At 41.3% G+C, this 20,488-nt stretch overlaps 1 long non-coding RNA gene across 1 annotated transcript in view; it reads left to right on the forward strand.

Annotated features, from left to right (window-relative positions):
• Window positions 1-20,488, forward strand: part of LOC140601264 (uncharacterized) — a 76,263-nt gene that overhangs the window by 4,019 nt on the left and 51,756 nt on the right. The window contains exon 2 of the long non-coding RNA XR_012004287.1: window positions 17,002-17,223. This is a non-coding gene — a long non-coding RNA (uncharacterized lncRNA). The remainder of the gene's footprint in view (window positions 1-17,001; window positions 17,224-20,488) is intronic.

Consider the following 20,488-nt stretch of genomic DNA (forward strand, 5'->3'; position numbering starts at 1 on the left):
AACCACTGTTCTAGACTTATTTGAGAGCTACTGCACTTAACCTTGAAATGCACTTCTTCAGAAAGGAAAAGAACACCCACGTGTAAATGAAAATATAAAGACTAGTTATCTCGCTCTCACAAGGAGGCGGTTGGTCCGCTGGAAAGGGCCCTTGTTTCCTAAACATATCAGGAGAGTAGATTCTAGCCTTAGATGGCCCTGAAATTACTCTCTGAACTTAGGCATGTGCTCCCCTCTCAGGCACCTCTCAGGTGTCACTCTCCTTATCTGTGAAAGACACACCCGACTAACTCCAGATCCCACCCCCCAGCTTGCAAGGAGCCATGATCAGAGCTTCTCCTAACTCTCCAGCTTTATCAGCAGGCAGATGGAAGGCAGTGTTGACAAGTGGATTTTCCTGGTGGAATAGTATGTGTGTCGGTCCCATGCGCAGCCATCCATGCATGATCACGGGGGACCAGAGGATTGTGTGCTGAGCACAGGGCCACTCACATAACTGGTGCTCAATAAATGTGTGCCAAATATACAAATAAATAATTAAATACACTGATGCCAATAAATGGCATTGGCTTACTATAGTCTGGCCCTAATCCTGGGCCTATTCATTTCTCCTCCTAAACTGGAGGAAGGACATTTGGCAATGCTCTGACCCATGAACCTAGCTTTGGGTTTAAAACTGCTGTTAAGATCCACTAACATTTGTTGAATACTTAGTGCCCACAGGCATTGGGCTAAATACCCTGCTTAGGATCAGCTCATTTCATTATAATGAAGAAGATACTGTTGAGCCCCTGCATCCCGCTGGTTTTAGGAATCACAGATACAGAGGGATATAGGGGGATGAAAGCTGCGTCTAAGGCAGCCCTTGCCTCTGTTGTGCAGCTCAACATAGGAGGCTCAGGAGCTCTTGGGAGTCTTCTAGGGGTCATTCTTCAGAACGTACATCCTTGCATAGAGACCACCTTTGAAAGGAATGGCTTTCGAGTGACTGCTCCAGGGTCCTACGGAAACAGATGCTCCCAGAAGCCACCTCAGGTAGCCTGTGGGCTATGGCCGAGCCCTGGGAAAGGCCTTCTCAAGACTGCTGGCTTCAGGGTGGTGCACAGACATCTGTATGTGTGTGCATTTGACATACACTAGCCTCTCAGCTGCCAGACCCTGTACCCAGCCTTTTCACCTGTATTTCTTTTCATCTTCACGCATCTTGACAGATGAAATGCTCTCCTTATTGTCTTGTTTTATAACTGAGAACACCGAGGCATCATGAAGTGAACACCTCTTTGTCCCAGCAGCTCCAGCTTCGTAGGGAGGACACCTTATTACCACTGCCCCTGCTGTGCACGTCCCCCACCAACACTGCCCCTTCCAGGGAAAAAGGAGTCCTTGTTTCAAGCCCCATTCATTCGTACGGCTACACATCATCAAAACTGCCTCATTTTCCCCACCGTAAAATAGTTGTCTGTCACTGCCTTTTTACTAAGGTGCTGTATGTGGCTGGACACCCCAGAGCCTGAGAGGAGATGAGGGGATATAACCTGTAAACTAAGAGAAATCGAAAGTAATTGGGGCTCTTTATCCCAGGATGAAAGGATCCAGTACTTCACTGATAGCACAACTATCATAAAAGAGGAGATCTGTTTTCCATCTCTAAGAGGGCATAATGCAAGAATAGCACTACATGGGGGCACCTGGGAGGCTCAGCTGGTTGAGTGTCTGATTTGCCTTAGGTCATGATCTCCAGGTTCTAGGATCGAGCCCTGCATTGGGCTCCCTGCTCAGCGGGGTATCTGCTTCACTCTCTCTCTCTCTCTCTCTCTCTCTCTCTCCCTGTGCCCCTCCCCACTGCTCATTTTCTCTCTTTCTCTCTCAAATAAATAAATAAAATCTTTTAAAAAAAAAAAGAGTAGCATTATACAGCGTTTCAGACTCTAGGTCAGAAGTCAAGAAGGGGCATCAAGCTCCCATGCCAGATGAGGGCAGGTGTTCGTGGCTGCCTTGCAGAGCTTGCTGCTCCTGGTCCCATAGGGTCCATAGGATTGGCCTGAAGAGTGGAGGTAAATGAGAACACAAGCCTGGATTGAGATCCATAGGCCTAGCTGGGCAGGGGCAGAGGGAGTCCGTGTGCATAGGTACAGTGTGCAGCTCTAGTTACAGCCAGGGGTGAGGAATTAGAAAAAGATAAAGGAAAAAAGAAAAGAAAAGAAAAAGATAAAGGTTCATCCCAGGAAACCAGGATCTGTGGTAACCACGGCATGGTCCAGGCCCAGGGCTGTGAGCTGGGCTCCAATGTGAACAGCCTTGCTGAGGGGGCTGCCAGCAGGCCTGGTCCTCCCTGCAGAGTACGCAGGGCTCCACCTCCCCACACGCTGATGTCGTGGGCTACAGCACATCCAACTCAGGAGAAGGTCTCTTCAGTTAGCACAAAGGAGATGTGGTCATGTTAACCATCAGTGAGGGGAGGCTGTGGCATTCTTTCAGGAACATCACGATGCCAGGACTGGATAGGAGGATGCCTATGTCTACGTCATCGCTGAGCCTCATCAATTAGCTTGAGTTTGACCAGGCCCCCCAGACACATTCCTGCTACTTGCACTTCCAAAGCTCGCATCCGTGTTTCTATGACAACAATATGACCATTTTACACAAAGTTCATTGTGGCCAATTTTTACTACTGGTTTTGCCTCAAACAAAAATATGACCTCAGATTTTGATTGTCCCCATTTTATTGATAAGGAAACTAAGGTACAACACCCAAAGGCAGACACCAAAATAAAGCCAAGCTACCAGCTGAACTAAGGTGATACTCTCAAGCCCCTATGTTTCTACCCCAAAATGAGCTGCAATGAGGTATGTCCAGATATGCCCTCACCCTAAACCATCTGGCCCCTGTGTAGCCCATTTATCTATCAATGTAGTTCGGTTAACTGTCATTTCCTGGAGACCACCTACCCTTCATGGGAAATTGTCCAGACACCATAGACAACCTACACTTGACACTCAATCCTCACTTGAGGAGTGTTTTAAAATAATAAGCTGCGCTTTAGACCAGACCAATTGAATCAGAATCTTTGGGGGTGGGTGGGACTTTTTTTTCCCTTTTAACTTCTACAGGTAATTAAAGCATGCAATCAGTTTTAAGAACCACTTCTGTAGGAAATGAGACAAAATCTAGGTCCTAACAGGAGGAGTTTACAAAACAGTAAGAACCTCAGTCTAGTAGTGGATAGTTTCCAAAAGTCATCAGGAAAAGGAAAATATTGAAATCACTCCCTTGTCCGAAGCACATTAAGACAATGCCAAATTGACAAAAACCCCTAGATTTATCTCAGCCTTGAGTGAGTGAGGTCATCCCCACATGGTCAAGGGTAGGAAATCTGGTTCTGTCCCAAGAAAGTACAAATGATTGAAACCAGAATCCTTGCCCCTTCTCCTATGGCACTGCTATTTACAAGAAGCCTTCAAAAATCTAGCGCTTAAGAATTCCAGAAGTAGTAAATGATCTCCAGGAGTGTCAGAGCAAGGCAGTCGTGTAAAAGGAATAATGCAAGACAAAGGAAATTGCCTCATGGCCCAATGAGAGGCTAATAGATGTGCAGACAGAGACACCAATGTGTCACCATTAATGATGTCACTTCGGGAAAATCAGGAGGCCGAATTTTTTTTTTTTTTTTTTTTTTTTTTTTTGATGCTTTGCCCTATGGTCATTTCGTATTTACTCATCTTACAAAAGTAAGCTTGAAAAGAAAATGTGTACTTGTTTAAAACGTTAGTTTGGAGAAGCAGGGCAATTTCTTTTCTGTCTTTCTTTGTTGTTGGTTAACTCACCGTCTCACTTTTGTCATTACATTCCCTGACAAAGTAATGGGATTTCTGTGAAAGCCCATGGATAGCCATTAACCAGATGGCATTTAAATTCATTCATTCCGCAACAGCCTACTGAGATGAAACCACTCGTCTTCATAGCATTGGCTACTAACACCTCCCAGGCACCAAAGGTCAGAGAATGCAGCACCGCACACGTACAGGCCAACCTTTCACCAACTTTTTACAAGGTCTAATGGATGCCTTTAGTCACCAAATAAATCAACGTTGACAGTTATGTCCTCTCTGAAGTTCTGATTTCCAGATGCAGACACGAAATTATAATATCCATGTTCCCAGGCTTTCTCTTTCTTTTCCCCAAGTGAAGTTTTACCTGTACAGAGGAATATGAGGGGTGCTTGGCACACCAGTCAGTGGTTTCAAAGACATTTTTTTTAAAGATTTTATTCATTTATTCATGAGAGACACAGAGTGGTAGAGACATAGGCAGAGGGAGAAGGAGACTCCATGCAGGGAGCCTGATGTGGGACTAGATCCTCAGACCCCGGGATCATGCCCTGAGCCAAAGGCAGGTGCTCAACCACTGAGCCACCCAGGCGTCCCTCAAAGAAATTTTAATAGAAGGAAAAAAACCTAGGGAATAGAAGCTATACAGATGAGTCCCCCCACGATGTGCTAATCACCTCCCCCACCTTTCTTAAAATGTTATGTGCTCAAAAGGGATGAGAAAATGAGAGGCAAGCATCAATTAAGCATGGTCTCTATTCAGTTTCAAAGTGGAAGCTTCTCTCTCATGGAATTATTTCCTCACAGGCCCCAGTCAGAGGAGTTGAAGTCTAAATACACTTGGCTCAACCAGTGTATCTTACTTGGAGTGCTGGAGTAGAAATCAAAATATTTCTCTAGCCAGTTGCTGCTGCCCAATACAACCTTACCTCTGATTAACGATGGGTCTTGAATCAAAACATATCCACCAATTAAAGCATAAACATAGCTTAGTATAAATTTTGCATTTTTTCTTTCCCTCCATTTTCCAGAGGGAGATTTTCATGTGCGGGCTGACGCCTCCTTTACTTTCTTCATCTCTGCCAACAGGGTTAAATAAACATGAACGGAACTTTAATAAATCATTCGTACGAACACTCTCCAACCAACAGGAATCCACTATAAAAGTGACAGGTTTCTATGATAAAAACATGAAAAGATGTAACTATGAAGCACGTCTAATGAAATTGCTAATAGCTATTCTCTAAGAAAATGGAAATTTGATCTTTGGCCACAGTATACGTGACCCTAAAAAGTTACCTATATGATAAATATCTTTCTACTTTTCTATTGAAAATACTGTGGATTCATTATTATAAAATAGAGACATCTTACTATAATTTTAGTCTCGTGACCTATTAAAAAATTACACTTCATACGTGGCCAATAAAGTCATATTTTTAGAGGAGTAAGAAACATTCTGTTCAAAACAGTATAAAATTTAAATTAAAGGGGTACCTGGGTCGCTTAGTCAGTTAAGAGTCCAACTCTTGGTTTTGACTGAGCTCTGTGTCAGGCGTTGTCCTCAGCTTGAGAGTCTGCTCTAGTTTCTGTCTCCCTCTGCCTCTGCCTCTTCTGCTCATGTGCTCAATCTCTCTCTCTCTCTCTCTCTCTAATAAGTAAATTTTAAAAATATTTAAATTAAAGTAGCCCAACCTACCAGCATAACTGAACTAGACCCTGAGTCCTTTCTCAGTACTTCCATATAAGACTGCCTGCAGTGATTCCAAATTCCTCCAAGACTTGTTTCCTATAATTGTGGAAGGTGTGAGCTTGAGAAATACATAGCCAAATTAGAATGAGTTGGTCTGAAAGATAAATGGGCAAACACAGGTCAGACAACAAAATGTGCCAAACTATTCATTTCTCTGAAGAGAGTCTGCTAACCATGTGGATGGTTGAGGGGACCCCAAACTACTGTGCATCCAACAGTGCATCCATTTAATCCGATCTCTGGTTCAGAAATTTCATGATAGCAAGTTCTGGAACATGGTGTCCTTATGCACAGGTGTGCTAGATCTAATCAAACCAAATGGATGGCAGCTGTTCATTAACCCTGTGCTTAAATTAGAGTGATTTCCATTACTAAACTGATATTTACAACTAGCAACCAGTCAGCCATCTGTGTCTGGGCACAGCTGATGGAGTTTGGGATCTACTTTGAGTGTGAACAAGGAGTCGAAGATTATGGTCCTAACAGAAGAAGAGACAAATAAATGAAAGGCTTGATTCATTTGCTTCACCTAAAATCCCCCACCTGGAATTCTTTAAATTGGCGATAATGTATTTACAATATGATCCATTTGCTTTATTTTTAATGGTTTACTGCACTTCTCAGAAGCATAAGGGTTTACTTGTAATGAGATGTACAGGGTGACAGAGCTTCCACACAGATGTGTGACCTGAACTCCCTCAGCACATGGGAAGTTTGGTCAGGTCAGGGGTCTTCCCTGTACTTCAAGCCCCTACTTGCCAGAACTTATTTTCTTTCTTTTCTTTTTCTTTTTCTTTTTCTTTCTTCTTAAAGATTTTACTTATTTATTCATGAGAGACACACAGAGAGAGGCAGAGACACAGGCAGAGTGAGAAGCAGGCTTCCTGAGGGAAGCCTGATACAGGACTTGATGTCAAGACCCCAGGATCACAACCTGAGCCAAAGGCAGATGCTCAACCACTGACCCACCCACACATCCCTTTTACCAGAACTTTCCTTCTCATTCTACTTCCTCTTCCCTTGTCTTTGATCTTCCCACTGCCTCCATCCCTTCAACTTTGAACATGCCTGAACCTGCTCCAGCATTTAAAGCACATTAATAAATTATTATTAAATGAAACTTTTCCTAACCAAATGTCTTGAACAAATGAGTATGTTTACTTCCATTACTTTCTTAACCTCCATTCAGTCCTCAGCTCACTGTGGTCTGGTCTGGCCCTGGCACTCCACTGAAGCTGCCCTCATCAAAGTCACCAACAGCCCCCAGATTTCAAACTCCAGTGGCTGCCCCTGAGCTTGTGTTGGTGACCTTCCTGCAGTACTGTTCACCTCTGGCCCCTTCTATCTACACATGCTTGACCTTTCATTTCTTCCCTGGCACATCTCATAGGTCTCCTCCTTCCTTTGTGATCATTCATCCTTTGTGAGTTTCCTTAGCTGGCTTTGCTTCATAACAAACACATCTGTCCTTGTCACTGAAATCCTTCTGGGCTCTCTCACCTCTTCCAGGATAAAGTCTAGATTCCTTAGCCTGGGATGCAAAGCCCTGTGGGTTGGCCCTTGCCTGCCTCTCCCACTCATCCAGAAACAACCTGTCATGCTTTCACCATATCAGCCTCTTCACAGACTCCCAAACCTGTCATTGCTGTTTCACGCTTCTGGACCTTTGTACAAAATGTTCTTGACTCCACCCCCATCTTCCCCTGAGGAATTTCAGCTCATCTTTTAAGACTCAGAACAAAGGTGAGCAATTCTGAGAAGGCTTCCCTGCCCTCAAAATAGAGGCAGCACCTCCCCTGGAGAATCTGCAGCACCGGTGACATGTCTACATCGTGAGCTCTGAGCTCATGCTTTGCCGGGATCCCAGTTCTGCCAGGGCAGTAGGTGATTGTTCATCTGGCTCCAGAGTTTGGCACCGTGCCTAGCACCTAGTAGGTGCTATTACGTGATTAGGGTGCAAGAGACATCCCATACTTCTATTTTTTTTTAATTTAATTTGATTTGCTCTGAGCTTCCTACTCTCTCCATACGGAAATGTCATCTCAGGCATTAATGGGGCATGCCACCTCCCCAGGGTCAAGAGAAGGTCCCTGGTGACTTATACCATTAAAAATATGCAAAAAAGTTCCCTCCAGACTCTGTGTATACTTGTCACCACACCTAGGTTTATTGTCCAAGCCGGCATGGAACCAGGAGGCAGGTTCTGCTGGGGCCTGGGACTTGGAATTCCTTTCCACAGACATTCTCAGGGCTGCTGCCCTTAATATCTAGTTATTTCTATACCCCCTTCACTCCTCCCCTCCCCCAGGCAGCACCCATCATGGGTGCTGTGGGAAAGCAGACTCCAGGTATTCACACTTTATGAACATCCCAGTGATCCCGTCCTTTCTTTCCTGTTCAGGGACTCCCTTAGCTTCCAGTCAGGATGCACACCCTCAGAAACTCGAAGCCACCCCTCCCCCCACTGCACCTCCATCCTCCCGCCCCCCAATTCTCACCCCCATGCCCAACACAGAACACCACTGCCATTCCCTTCAATGATTACAGGCAGCTAAAACAGAAACACAATGAGGATGCTTTCTGTTAGAAAGTCTGTCTTCATAATAATAATAATAATAATAATAAATAATAAATAAATAAATAAATAAATAAATAAATAAATAAATAGAAAGTCCGTCTTCAAAGACAAGGACACACCAGGATCTTCCCTACCTTCTTGAGGCAGAGAAGAGTACAGCCAAGAGAATAAGATAGAAAAATACATCTCAATAAATTATTCTGCTACACAACCTTCAATGACTTTGCTTCATCACTTAATTAAAGGCAGAAATGTCCATGAAAAGCAGTAAGAATGAACTTGCTCTCCCAAAGAAAGACAGCTCCACCTGGCAACCCTCCTCATTCAGACGAAGCTTCCTTATTCCTTCCCCAGGGAAAGAGACCTAAAGTCTCTGGGATCCTCTCGTCTGTGGCCCAGAACACCACTCACATGGCCAAGTTTATTTAAACTGCTGACTTGGATTGCTGACATGGGCATTTACAGCAGCTGCACTAACTCACTTTCTCTCATGGATGATTTTAATCTCTTTAATTTTTGCCCAGCCTGTGAGAAAACTGAAAGCATGGTTGGGAGGGGACAGGAGATAGGAGTTGCAGGTCAGGAGCTGAGTGGTGGTTAAATCCTATGGGAGGAAGCAAACGTGTGTGTAATCCTTTCAGGAAAACAAGCATTACTGGCGAGGAGAAAGCTGCCAATGTAACTTTGTTCCAAGAATAAATAGCACATTTTCCCTCAGTGTTTGCTTTTCTCTCTTTGATCCCCTGAAACCCTCTGGAAATGCTTGGCCAGCATTTTTTTCTCCCCTCTGAGCTGCGAAGAAGGAGCCACAAGCACTCTCTTGAGATTCCTCAAAGGGAGGCATAAGCAGGAGGCATAAGCTGGGGCTCCCATGCAATCCTGGAGCCAGGAGACAGGTAGAAGCTGAGGATCCAGGCATTTTGGTGAGGTTAAATCACCACAGACATGCCATGGTGTTTCCAAACATGTCATCATGATGCCCAGAAACTGTAAAAAGGGGAGTAATAACAGAGGGTCTCTGACCCAAGCCGCTGGGAGCCTTGAGAGTTTGCAAACGGAGAGCAAACGCAGAGCTGGCTGGGGTTAATATTTAGCTTTGATCCCAGGCAGTGGTAAATGCCTGCACACAGAGAGGCTGACAAGAACATGCCCTTGCCATGGGGAGTTTATGGTTCAAATGCTCTAAAAACCACAGTCCATAGCTGCTCGGTTTCCCCCTCTTTTCCCAGATAGTTTCACTTCGAGGGAGTTGTAGGCAGGCCAACACCGATGAAGGAAAAAGAAAGGCCTGGGTGCCAAACAGACCTGCATTCAGTTCTGGTTCTCCCACTTCCCCGGGGTGAAGGAAGGCTAGTACTCGGTTTCCTTGTCTGTCAGCTGGGGATGATAATGTTGACCTTCTAGAATAGTCACGGAAAATGTATAAAGTGATGCATGTAAACTCAGCGTCGTGCTTGACTCTCTAAGTGGTCAATACATGTCAGCTCCCTTCTACCTCTGTCTCCCCACAGTATATCATTCAAATAAGACAATACTTCCTGAGTACTGGTTAATGGTAAGACCTGTACCAGGCTTTTGCAGAAAGCCAAGAAAATTAAAAAAACAAAACACTCACTGGGAAGTTACATACAACATTAGTATTCAAGTCTGGAATTAACAGGTACCTGTGTTGTCATAAAACTGTGCAGGAGGCACTAATCAGTGGCCGATCTTAACAGTCAGCTCTTACGGGGCTCCATAGGGTAAAGGTATCTAAGGGAAAGCTTTATGGAGAGGAATGGGCTTACTCTGAACACAGAGGCAAAGAATAATCAGATGTATTTTGGAAACACTAGCAGATTTATGCTCCTTAGGATCCCCTTAGGGGAATTTTGGAAGCTACTTAGAAAGGAAATTGGGGAATATGATTGATTAAAAATGATGGCAAATTCTTTGTGGCTATTCCTATGGAAAGGTAGACTTTACTTTTCCTATTTTTGAATCTGAGCTGGTTCCAGATTCAAGACTGATTAACAAATAGAATGTAACAGAAACATGGGGTGCCAGTTTGAGACTTAGACTTGGGTGCCTCTTTGGGACTTAGACTTTAAGAGAATCAGTAGCTTTTGCTTCCTGCTTCTTGGAACTTTTGCTCTTGGGACACTGTCTCTTAGAATCCAGACACCATGCTGTGAGAAGCTCAAGCCATCTGTAGAAGCCATGTGTAGGCTCTTTGATCAAAGCCCTCACTGAGCTCCCAGCCCACAGACAGTATTAAAGCTAGCCATGTGAGCAAGCGATCTTACATATTCCAATCCAGTCAAGGCCCCAGATGACTGTGGTTGATACCACATGGAGCAGAAGATCCACTCAAGTGATCCCAGTCAACCCACAAAATAGTGAGAGACAATAAAATGGCCCTTGCTGTTAAATACAATTTGGGGCTGGTATGTTATATAACAATAGATAATTGAAACAGGAAAGTACTCATGGGAGGCCTTGGCCAAACAGCAAAGTGTATACTACTTCATCATCATATCATCATCCTTAAAACTGTTAATAAATGATTACTATGTGCCAGACACTATGTTATAAATTCTTTTTTTTTTAATTTTATTTATTTATTCATGAGAGACACAGAGAGAGAGAGAGAGAGAGAGAGAGAGCAGAGACACAGGCAGAGGGAGAAGCAGGCTCCATGCAGGGAGCCCGACATGGGACTCGATCCTGGGTCTCCAGGATCAGGCCCTGGGCTGAAGTTGGCACTAAACCACTGAGCCACCCGGGCTGCCCATAAATTCTTAATATAGTCTTAAAACATAACCTGCTTTCAAATTTGTGTGGTAGGTACTATTATTCATATTAAAGAGTCAAGAAAGGGAAAATTTAGAAAGCTTTAGAAAGTTGCTCAAAGATGCAATGGAACACCGGGACACCTGCACCCCGATGTTTCTAGCAGCAATGTCCACAATAGCCAAACTGTGAAAGGAGCCTCGGTGTCCATCGAAAGATGAATGGATAAAGAAGATGTGGTTTATGTATACAATGGAATATTCCTCAGCCATTAGAAATTACAAATACCCACCATTTGCTTCAATGTGGATGGAACTGGAGGGTATTATGCTGAGTGAAGTAAGTCAGTCAGAGAAGGACAAACATTATATGTTCTCATTCATTTGGGGAATATAAATAATAGTGAAAGGGAATAGAAGGGAAGGGAGAAGAAATGGGTAGGAAATATCAGAAAGGGAGACAGAACATGAAGACTCCTAACTCTGGGAAATGAACTAGGGGTGGTGGAAGGGGAGGAGGGCAGGGGGTGGGGGTGAATAGGTGACGGGCACTGAGGGGGGCACTTGACGGGATGAGCACTGGGTGTTATTCTGTATGTTGGCAAATTGAACACCAATAAAAATAAATTTATTATTATTAGAAAAAAGAAAGTTGCTCAAGATTATACAGCCATAAAATAGTAAAGATGAGGCTCAACCAGTCACATCTGACCACTCTCAAATCTGCCATCTTCTTTCTGCAGGAAGAATAAGCATTGGGCATGGTGATAATCTTGGGAGATACAAACAACACTTCCAGCCGGAAATCGGCAACCAGTTTGAAAAACAGAAGCTGAGGCCCCTGACTGACTCAGTCAGTAGAGCATGCAGCTCTTGATCTCAGGGTCATGAGTTAAAGCCACACATTGGGCATGGGGCCTACTTTAAAAACACACACACGTATACACACAAGCTGCCTGGGCTTGTCAAAATCCAGCAAAAAAAAAAATGACAATGAGTCTAACTCCATTATTCAGTGACTGCATAGGCACAGAAGACAGTATAGGAAGCAAAAGAATGAAAAATTTTTAAATAAGGGGTTGGTCAGGAAAATAGAAGCTACTTGTATTGGTTTCCTCTTCCTGCACCATCATACCCCTTTCAAAAATCTGAGTGGCTTAAAGTAACAATAACCATTGATTATTTGTCAGTTTCTAGGGGCCAGGAATTTGGAAGTGGCTCAACTGGGGAATACTAGCTTGGATCTCTCAGGAGATTGACTGGGGTTTAGATCATCTGAAGACTCACCTGGAACTGGAGGATCCACCTAAGGCCCCCTCACTCACATGGCTCTCAGATTGCTACTGGTTGTTGGTGGAGTGCCTCGGTTCCTCATCAGGCCTCTCCAGAGGCTGTTAGTATCCTTATGACTTGAAACCTGGCTTTTCCCAGAGTAAGCCTTCCAAAAGGCCAAGACAGAAGCCACAACGCCTTTGTGACCTAGTCTCGGAAGTCACACACCAACCCTCCCACCTGACTCTATGGCTCATGCAGAGCCATCCCTGATTCAGTCTAGCAAGGACTCCACCAAGCCATGAATACCAGCAAAAAGCAACCACTGGGGCTATCTTCCGGGCTGACTAGCACATTCCTTGATCTAATCTAAAGACTTAAAAACAGGACATTTGAGGATTTCACGTCTGTTTGCAGGACAAGAGAACAAAGGTCAAGGAGGTTATTTGTGATTATCTCAGCCTGTATCACCATCATAAGAGGATCTGAAGAGCTTACTTGGAAGCTGCTTCAAGTATCAGAAAATTTTGAGAAATTTCTACCATCCGTCTTGGCCAGCAACTCTGGAGCAAGAGATTCTCTAGAGGCCACTGTTGGCTATTTCTGCTGCCTATCGTCCCCAAGGGGTTCATTCATGGGAGAATACCCTGCAGCTTCTGAGACCCTCACATCTCAGCACACATGGCCTCCCCTACTCCTCTGCCTGCCAACCTCAGGCAAACGCCTTTCATTGACACTCCTCTGAGATCATCAAGAGAAAGCAACTCTGGGAAATGTCATTTCTGACCTTTCCTTAGTGATGCAGGGAATCTGTGGGTGGAAGCAGGTGGTGCTGATGCTGAGCTGGCCACAGGTGGTCCTGCCGAAACTTTAGGGGGTTTTCAGTCCATGAAACATGCATTATACTACACATGTTGGCTTGAAGTTCTACCTTCTGCTCCAAAGACAGTAAAAACAGTTTAAAATGTGTTTAAAGTAAGGTAAGGCACGCTCACAAACAAGGTAAACATTTCCATGAATGAACAGGGGGGTGAAGCCCCAAACCTTTGGATCCAGAAATGGCCAGAGAGGGTTAGAATTCTACCCCTTTAGGGATGTTATGGATTGAATGTTTGTATCCCCTCAAAATTCATACGTTAAAACCCTAATCCTCATGTGATAGGATTAGGCATGGAATCTTTGAGAGGTGATTAGGTTTAGCTGAGGCCATGAAGGCGGAGTCCCCATAATGGGATTAGCACCCTTAGAAGAAGAAAAACCAACTCTCAGTCTCTCCAGGAGCACACAAAGACGTCACGTGAGCACACGCTTAGAGGGCCACCATCTGAAGCTGGAAAGCCAGCCCTCCCTCACCAGGAACCCATCGGCTGGCACCTGGATCTTGGCCTCCAGAACTCCGAGAAATAAATGTCTGTTGTTTAAGCCATGTAGCCTATGGTGTTTTAACATAGCAGTCGGAGCTAAGACAAGGAATTTCAACTCTTGAAGGGTGACGGGACTTAAAAAACACCCCGTGCCCTGACAAGAGACCAGAGCTAGGCTTGCTGCATGAACGAAGGCTACTGGAAATTGAGGCTGTGGCTTGTTCAAGTGAAGTATCTTTGGCCTTGTTCCAAGTGATTGTCACCCAGCCACATCTTGAAGATGACATAGGCCTTACGAATATCATCTCCTCACTGAAATCCACAGCTTTCTTATATTAGTTTCATCTTCTTTTATTTTTTTAAAAGATTTTATTTTTTTGACACAGAGAAAGAGAGCTTGAGAGAGAGAGCACAAGCAGGGGGCATGGCAGGCAGAGGCAGAGGGAGAAGCAGGCTCCCCACTGAGCAGGGAGCCTAACATGGGGCTCTATCCCAGGACCTTAGGATCTTGACCTGAGTCAAAGGCAGATGTTTAATGACTGAGCCACCTAGGCACGCCTAGTTTCATTTTCTTAACTCTTTCAAATTATTTCATTGGATTTAGCAATAGATTTTACAAGCTTTGCCTCATTTCTTACATCCCATCTCTTTAGTACAAATTTGCATATCTTCTTGCTGAAGTATTTCCTTTAGTAACTTTCTCCAAGGGTCTATAAAAATTAAGTGCTCATGCTTTTTAGGTTTCTGAAAGTATCTTTATTTTCTCTCCTCTTGTACAATAACTTGATTGGGTACAGAATTCTAGGTTGGCAGAAATATTCCTTCATAACTTTAAAGGTAGTATTGTCTTCTGGCATCTAGTGCTACTAATGAAATGTCTTTTGTCAGTCTAACTAGGGTTTTTTTTTTTCTTTTCTATTAACTGGTAACAATTTCTCTTTATCCTTCAAGTTCTAGAATTTCCACTAATATGTCTAGTTGTGAGTTTATTTCATCCTACTCAGAACCCTGTCTGCTCTTACAGTCTTAAAACTCATATTTTTTTTATAGTTCTGACGTTCTGTTACTATTGCTTCTGATTTTCTGCCATATGCCATTTCCTTTATTTTGTACTTATTTATATCCTATTTCATTTGTGTTGGAAACTTTTTGCCTGCCTTCCACATCACATTCCTATTTTTAATCTCTTTAGCTCTATAGCTTTCCATGTGATTCCTACTATACTATATCCCAATTCATCAATTGTCTCTAAAGAGTTCCCAATCTAGAGCTTATCTTATGTATTGATTTGTATTTTTTTAAAGATTTTATTTATTTATTCATAAGCGACACACCGAGAGAGGTAAAGACATAAGCAGAGGGAGAAGCAGGCTCCATGCACTGTGCCTGATGTGGGAGTCAATCCCTGGACTCTGGGATCATGCCCTGAGCCAAAGGCAGATGCTCAACTGCTGAGCCATCCAGGCATCCCTGATTTGTATTTTAAATTTCAGAGAATATACTGACACTTCCAGGATTTCTGATTCTTCTTTCTTTTCTATGCCAAGATTTTCCTATGTTTCCTATGTTCAGGATTCATATCCAAATTGTTTTTGTTTCACAATTCCTATTCTCCTTTAAGAATATTATTCTGTTCCTTAACTCTTTGGATATTATATTCATTTATTTAATAATCTATATAGAGTGCTAGCATATATTATTATAATATTATACATTAATATATACCTAGAAAGGTACATAAATTAATATTATACATTAATTCAATATGCATTAAAACTACCTAGAAAGGTAGTTGAGTAAAAGTCAGATGTCCAGAGTAAGACAGTAAGAAAGAGAAAGACTCAAATTTATTATAATATTTTACTTATTTTTTATTTTTATTTTTTTTTTTTTTTTTTTTTTTTTTTTTTTTTTTTTTACTTATTTTTTAAAAAGGGTAAATTTGAAGGAAGAAGTAGAAGATATCTGTTACAATATTCTTATGAACTCAACTTATAAATTCTGTGCAATTCTAATCAGAATCTCAATAGGCATTTTCAATGAAATTTGTTCTTTTCTAAACTACATAGGAAAAAACAAAAAGCCAAGATGTGGCTAAAATAATTCTGGAAAAGAAAATTTGTTATAAGCTATCTAGGCTTACTGTAAAGTTAAGACAGCAAGAATAATAGCCCAGAGATGGACAAACAGATCAGTGGAATAAAATAGACCAGAAATAGACCTAGTATAAAGTAGATGTATAAAGATGTATAAAGTCCTTGGGTATGAAGTAGATGAGGCATTATAAATCAATGGGGAAAAGGCTATTTAGCATATGGAACTGAGACAACTTAATTTCTATCTAGAAATTTTCATAGCTAAAAAATACCATTGAATATCCATTTAAAACCATTCAAACATAAATTCCAGATTGATTTTAAAAAGGACAGTATCTGTATCACCTTGGAAAGGGAAGGAACCCCTAAACAAAGTACTAAAAGTGAAAATCATAAAAGCCCAATTAATTTGATTAAATCAAAACTGAAGCTTCAGGACAATAAAGTCCACTTTTTTTGAGAGGGACCAGTGTTTCTTCCTCATAGCTGCTGAGTCACATGAATGGGATGATTAGCATATGAAAACCAGTACAGGGAAAATGAAACAAAATAACACTGAGCTTCCATTTAACATTTCTCAATAGGACAAAAGCTAAGAAAGCCTGACATATTCCTCTTGGCTACAATAAAGAAAAACAGGAATTGTCAAAACTGCAAATGCAAGTACTATTTGATTCAAGCACTTTGGAGAATTGCTCCATAAAAATTGGAACCTGGAAGTTGACAACACAGGTTAATTCCTCAGGTGTAATCCTGCCCCTACACTCTAGAAGAGACCTCTGTTTGCAAGCATAAGATCTCAGAAACATCCCAAAGGTCCATCCGAAGGAAAATAGCTAAGTACTGATATACATAATAAGATATCATAACACAGTTAGTGACTGAATTACATATCTTATATATCAGCAAAAGTACATTTCAACAATATAATATCAAGTGGTAAAGTAGCATAACACTGTGTGCTGTATGAGACCATTTCTGTACATTTTATGAAAAACAATAATATATTGTTTGTGAATATATATGTATGTACATTTTACATGACAGATTTGTGGTAGTCCTTGCTTCTGGGGAGGAAAGGAGGTGAATGGAACTGGGGATGTGAGCAAAAAATAGTTCAACTTTATTGTAATATTTTATTTCTTTCAAAAGAAAAAGACTAAAGCAAATAGGACAATGAGTTTCCATTATTTGTTTTTGGAGTTTGGCACATGCTCATTCTCTGTAGCTCTTTTGTATTTTTTCCCCAATTAAGAAATAGAAGACCTACTGCCCTTGCTATCAGAACACGTGAATCCATCAACATGTTTCAATGTTTTCCTATGTTCCTATGTTTAAGATGCACTGAGTCAAACAGAAGAGCACTGAAGCTGGGCTAACCTAGAAGCCTCAGAGTTTCTAAGAGAAGAAGGCCATAATGGAGCGGTGACCCAGAGCTGGTCAGAAGGCTCATATCCTGCGAGAGCCATGCTAAATGCCACCAATCTGTCAACTTCAGCTGCCTTAAAAGGAGTCTTCTCTTCCCCAGAACCTATCTACCTCACACGTTGATCATGGCCAGGTAAATCCCTGGGCAAAACTTAGGAAAACCTGACCGGGGCTTCATATAGGATAGAGCCAAGTGATTCATAAAATTTGCAGCTGTACTAACTCTGAAACTAGAACATGGTTTCATTCGGCAGAGTTCCCTCAGAGCCAGGATTACTGAGGAGGGCTTTTTTTTCTTTAGCAAAAGCTCAGCCCCAAGGGATTTCATGACCTAATCTGGATGGTTCTCAAACTCTTTCTATACTAAATTCTAACCCTAATTATGCTAGAATGGTAAACTGGTTCCAATTAAGTAAAGTTAATTCTCCGGGCCGAAATCTATACCATGCCAAAGTACCAAAGGAACGTGCAGAATATGATCAAGGAAGTAGTTAGTAGTTCCCAAAAAATTAAAGTGGAGATTATTAAAATAGTATCCAAAATTTCAAACGGAGTGAAAAGCAGATCCCAGGAATTATACCAATTAGATGGAGTCTAGAACCTTTTAATGACTATGAAAATAAAAATATGACAATATGAATGAAAGACAATGTTCACATGAGTTTTGAAACCAGGCAGGCCTTAAAAGCCGGCTTCACCCTTTAAGAGAAATATAAAGTTGAAAATCTGTTTATCTTCCCTGAGCCTCAGTTTTCTCTTCTGTAACATGAGGTTATTAATATTTATTCCACAGGATTTTTTGTGAAGATTATAAGTGGTAATGAATGTAAGACATTAAGCATTGAAACTACAAGTGCTTGTTGCTCAATAAAAATTAGTGGTGATGATGATCATGGTGGTGGTGGTGATGATTTATAAGCATTGAGAGAGAATGCAAAGATCATTAAGGACTGGGAAAGATATATTAATAGTTGTTACAGATGGATTTCATTTACTATTTAACTTATGTCATTGATTGATAAACCAAGGAAATGCCATTAGCCCTAGTATGTCTTCATTTTAGCAGAGTCTTTCATTATATTATATGTCTGTATTCAAAATGATATCATGTTATCTATGAAGAAGAATCTTCGGTCTGTGCCAAGCCACTAATTTTATGACCAAGGTGCTGCCTCGTTTAATAGTTTATTGATAATTGATGGTTTGGGTCAATTTATAGTAAAGATATTTATACATTTAGGCCTCCCTATATTTGGGAGGCCAATCTGATTGGGACAATCTGTATTTTGTTGGAGATAACAATTGTATAAATTTCATTATCACCTCTCCTAAGGAAAACACTTTAATTAACATCTCCTAAAAGAAATTAAATATTAAAGAATAAGATTTTGTTGGGTAAGGCTGAGCTTTGGAGAGCCATAAACCATTGTAATGTAGAGATTTTTCCACTAATCCCTCCCATTGAGAATGCATGGGTTAAGATAGATCAATAACCCATGCATTTTATTTTATTTGAACAGGAAATATTCATATCATATGATATCATCATTTCCTCATGTTATTACCAACTTTTTATTTGATATTAACATTTTATTTGAATAGACATTCAGTATGAGGCAACAAAGTGATCTAGCTGCCAAAGGAGGTATCGTGATCATGCGCGTGTCAAAAAGCCAAGTGTTGAAGATGGAAGTAGTGGCAATTCTACTGTATTTTTTGTTGATGAAACTTCTTGAGTTTTGATCCAGTGCTAGACAGCAAACCACCAATGAGATTCTGACAAGCTGCAAGCAATCAGAGTTGTGAAGCTTTGCCAAGTATCACACAAGGAGCAAGATCATATGAGGAGAGAGATCATAGGAAAAAAACTCAAAGTGATCAGACTGAAGAAAAAGAAATGTAAAAGAAATGTGATAAATCCGAATATTTCAAAGAGGAAAACAGTTAAGCATCCTGCCCTTGGTTTCAGCTCCGGTCATGATCTTAGGGTGGTAAGATCGAGCCCTGCATCGGGCTCTGCACTAAGCACTGAGTCTGCTTCTCCCTCTCCCTCTGCTCCTTTCTCTCTCTCTCTCTCTCTCTCTCTCCAAATAAATGAATAAATAAAATCTGTAAAAAAATAATAATAAAGGAGGAAAATGCGAGGGGGGATTATGACTCAAGAATCCTACCCACAAGGCTGCCATTTATGAGTCAGAGTCAAAAAGACATTATTAGCTATGCAACGACCCAGAAAACACACAACTCAGCTCTTTTTCCGAGTAAACTACTATTACCATGTTTTAAAAGTTAAATCCTAAAAGTTTTATGGTATCCTGGATTGCATCCTAGAACAGAAAAAAAGACCTTGGTAAAAAAACTAGGGACATCTGGAAAAAGTCTATATTTGAGTCAATGTATGGCACCTATGTCAGTTCTTTTGTTAAATGTACCATGAGTCTAAGGGGTTTATTCAGATTTCTTTTTTAAATATTTGAATTTCATGTTGGAGAGACTTTCCTAGAGTTTGGAGTTTAGTTCTAGGCAGCAAACTACCAGCCTAGGAAAATAACTTTTGAAAGCCATATGCACAAAGATGTTCATTACATCATTATGTACACTCATGAAAATTTGGAAACAATGATATAGGAGCTATTGAATTATGGTACATCTCTATGATTACGTGTCTTGAAGCCATTACACATGTTTGTGAAGTTAGTATTACCATAAGGAAATATTTATGATGTAATATGAGATGGAAAAGCTGGATACAAATCTGAGTTGTAGCCCCAATTGCCGTGCAATCTAAGTGAATAGAGAAAAAAAAAGACACTAAAAATGAATACACATTTTCTCTGGATACTGGGTTCTTTTTCTTTTTCTCTAATAGGTATTATATGACTTTCATAATAAAAAAAATCCATAAAAAGATTCGAGCTAGTTTCATTTAAACGGTTTAGAGGCCAACCTCTCCCCTCTCTCCCCCAGGCTTTGCATGACTATATAATGTTGAAGGGCTGCAAATTAATGTCTGAGGACTGTACAGCATAAAAACACTCATAAGGATTTTTTTTTTAGAACATGACCTATGGCTTAATCCATTAGAGCTGAAAAAAAAAAGTCTGTATTGCTTCTAAACAGTCACAAATGGCTTAAAGGCAAGAGGGCCAGCAAGATAGAAAAGTATGCCAAAGATATCTCAACTGGAGAGGAGTGTCCCATTTATAAAGATGGAAAACAAGGCCAGGGGTGAGGGGGATTAGAATCTGTCACAGATCTTGGACAAAAAACTAAAATCACATTTTAGTGCAGACAAATGTTTGTAAAATAAGTGTGGCAATAATCCAAGTTGAAAAGCGTATATTTTAGGATGGCGTTTATCCAGAGTAAAGATTTAAGTTTCATTACCAACAATGCGT

The sequence above is a fragment of the Canis lupus genome, chromosome 12 (genome assembly GCF_048164855.1).
Source record: "Canis lupus baileyi chromosome 12, mCanLup2.hap1, whole genome shotgun sequence".
In the NCBI taxonomy this organism is placed as follows: Eukaryota; Metazoa; Chordata; class Mammalia; order Carnivora; family Canidae; genus Canis; species Canis lupus.